Here is a 3,603-nt window from a genome sequence, read left to right on the forward strand (position 1 = left end):
TTCATTGTAGAATTTTGCATACCTTCAAATCTGAGTCCTGTTAAATTGATGCAGTGGTGTCATAACTACTACTTGGACAAGCTGAGTAAATGAAGACATCTTTTTTTTTTTTTTTCCTTTTTGTCTTTTTTCGTGACCGGTAACGGGATCGCAACCCTCAGTGTCACGCCTGCACCATGACTGGCAACGGGATCACAACCCTCGGTGTCGCGCCCACACCACGCTCAACCAGTGAGCGGACCGGTCTCTATATGGGATCCGAACCCTCGGCGGGAGCGCTGCCGCACTCCCAAGCACCGCACTCTACCGAGTGCACCACCGGGCCGGCCCTAAATGAAGACATCTTAATGGCATCGGAATTGACTTGCTGTAGTATGAAGGTCATTTCTTTGTTCCTTTCAAAATCTACTTTGAAAATCAAGCTTAATCCTATTAAATTCTATCTGTCCAGTTCTTATAACAATACAATTTGTACCCTGGATTGAATTCTAACAATAGACAGCATTATTTTCTAAATAGCTCTCAAATTACAAGTCTGCAAAGTGAATATATGAAGAAATTTATATTCTCCATGTGCCATTAACAATGATTATTCAATGCACATATTTTAAGGACTACACAATTAAGGCTCAATTATTTAGCAAATATTTAGGTTTATAAAATATACACATATCTGGTCTTAAATTGTTGAAATAATTTTTGAACTTTATCTTGCTCATCCATCAACATTTTCAGTTCTTTAATGGCAGGGCCCATGGGTTGTGTTTCTATCTCTTTTTGAGCCAGACAATGTTGAATTTTAAAAGGTCAGTGTTCATTTTATTTTACATTAGAGATACACAATTAAAAAAAACGTGGCAGGGCCCATGGGTTGTGTTTCTATCTCTTTTTGAGCCAGACAATGTTGAATTTTAAAAAGTCAGTGTTCATTTTATTTTACATTAGAGATACACAATTAAAAAAAACGAAGTGGACTTTAAGAATATATCATTCTCTGCTTCATTCACCAGAAGTTAACATCTCAATCCATATGCAGAGAAGTAATTCGTTCCTGTAGCTATAATTTCATTTTATAGTTAAGAGCCAATGATTTCTAAAACTTTAGTTTTAAAATTTGTTGCAAAGAACTAATTAAAAGAGAAGAGTTGAAATGCTGTTACACAAATTAGCCCCTTCACAGGGTTAGCTCCATGGGGTAGGGGAGATGGCTTTCTTGTATTCAAAGGGAGAGACCTAAAGGACCCAATTGTAGAAGTGAGTCAATTGCTTCTAAAAAGTCAATTAAGTTACCCTAGTAAGATTTTGCTAGATTGTCCCTATCCAACCCTTGACCCCTGAAAGCTCCTTATACACAGAATGAGGGAAGTGTTCCTTTGAGAGCCTAACAAGAACTGTAGCTGCTGTTTGGAAGTATCTGGCACCTAGCTCCAAAAGGACTGTATGTCATCTTGGTTCACCTTACTACCCCTACCCAAAGCTGGTGCTGAGAGAGAGTTTTCCATTTAACACTGTGCCCTAGAAGGACAAGCTCTGCTTTTTAGCTATACCCAATTCACTGACACTGCCTGTAGCACATACTCAACCAAACTGCACAATCAAATTTTACTAAAGTGTGAGGAGAGGTTAGTGATCACATTCAGCCTTTCAGAAATCTCAAACCCTGGGCATTCAGCAACAAACAAGCAGCCAACAAGAGTCAAAGAACCAAAGATTTTATCTCATCTGTGGTGATTCATCAGTTTGTCTCCTTGGAGGACAGGAACTGTTTGGTTGGCTGGCAGTGCTGGGTAAGAGGCCAGCCTTTTAGCATGGACGCTGAGAAGAATGGGAAACCTGACAGGAGACCTAAGCTAGGAAGAAAAGAGAATGGTGTCAGCAATCGAAGTGGTGATAAGAGAGGCAGTAATTGGGGCAGGGAGCACGAGATCCTTTGATACCTTGGACCAGTGACAGGAACAAAAGCAAAGCAGAGGAAAGAAAGCAGAGAGCTGAATGGTGGTGAGGTAAAAGCTTTTAAAATACATATTTAAGCTCTTAGGAACTCCTGTATTTTACACTAGGGTAGCAGCAGTTGGAACACAAGGCAGTTTTCATTAGAATGACCATTTTGTCTCAGTCCATTAGCTAAGAAGGAAAAAGAAAGGTCTTTGAAATTGACTGTATGGAAAGGGATCTGTGGTGCCCAGATGGATCGTTTTCTTAAAAGAACTTTGCTTAGAAATTATTTTTTCTTGCTATAAGCCTGGGGATAGGTTAAAAAGCCTAATTTAGCCTGATGAGAACAGAGACGGGATCATTAAGGCCTTGGTGTCAGGGGAAACAAAGCTGTGAGAATGAGCAAACAAGAGAGAGCAAGCATTACTAAAGAGGGCCTTGCCGACCCTGATGTTAGATCGCCATTGCTATTGCTTAGAAGTGTTACAATGGCATCAGGTATAACCAGAGAGCACACTGATGCAGCCATAGCAATACCAACAGTAACCACAACTACTGCCTCCTGAGCACTTACTATGTGCCAGGTCCTGTGAAAAGTACACTACATGCATTTTCTCTTTTAATCCTTGTGTTGGCCAGTCTCTTTGCCCTTTGACTTCTTCTCTAGCTGGCTCTGTCCTGGTCTGTGTACCAGGAAGTCAAACCCTGCAGGCCGCACCTCCCAGGGCTCATTTGTATCCTGACCGCCATTTTGGTTCAACTAATGGGTGACACCAGCAAGAGATTGGAGGGTGGGATGAGAGAAAGGCTGGGATATTTCTTCCTTACTCCTTCCACGCTTTGGGCTGTATTTCTAGCCTTAGCTGTCTCTCTCACACTATAGTGCCTATGGGTCCTCCCATTTTCCATGATTCCAGGTGACAGTATTTCTTCCCTTTCAGCCTTAGGACGGTAATGAGTTGCTACTGTTGCTTGACCCTGGGTGTCCCACCAACCTTTGCTCCCTCACCCTTGCTCAAACCTCTGTAAGTAATCCATTCATTTGAACCATCTGGGGTGAAGTCAGTTTCCTGCCAAGGCCTGACCAATACAATCATCAAGCAAGCTGAAGTATTATAGTCCCTGTTTTAACTAGCACAAAAAGGCTGGGTGATTTGTCCAGCATCACACACCAAACAAACCCTTATCTGCGTATTTCAGTCTGCATCTGTAATTACCACAGCACACTGCCTGGCCTCTTCATGTAGCCAAAATGATCCCTTTTGAATAAAGAAGGCCTCAGGACTGTTAAGTGGCCAATGAGCAAGTGTCCCCTTGAAAAGCAGGGGCAAAGATCCTCACAAGAAGTAGCAAAGACTGAAGTAGCCCAGCAGTTAGTATAGCACCACCTACAGAGGAGTAGAACCTGCCAGGTGCAGGACATAAACAACTGTGGTTTTATAGATTAGAACCAGAGGTGCCTCTCACTTACTGCATTGCGTGCACAGGTGTGCATTTCCCAGGCCCCCATTTCACCTGTAATATTTACTGAGTCTCTATTATAGTCCAGGCACTGAGGATAGGTGTTGGGGGTAAAAGGTGGTTAAAAGTTAAGGTTTAGGGCCGGCCCAGTGCGCCGCTTGGGAGTGCGGCGGCGCTCCCGCCGAGGGTTCGGATCCCACATACAGA

The sequence above is a fragment of the Galeopterus variegatus genome, unplaced genomic scaffold (genome assembly GCF_000696425.1).
Source record: "Galeopterus variegatus unplaced genomic scaffold, G_variegatus-3.0.2 Scaffold6417, whole genome shotgun sequence".
Taxonomy (NCBI): Eukaryota; Metazoa; Chordata; class Mammalia; order Dermoptera; family Cynocephalidae; genus Galeopterus; species Galeopterus variegatus.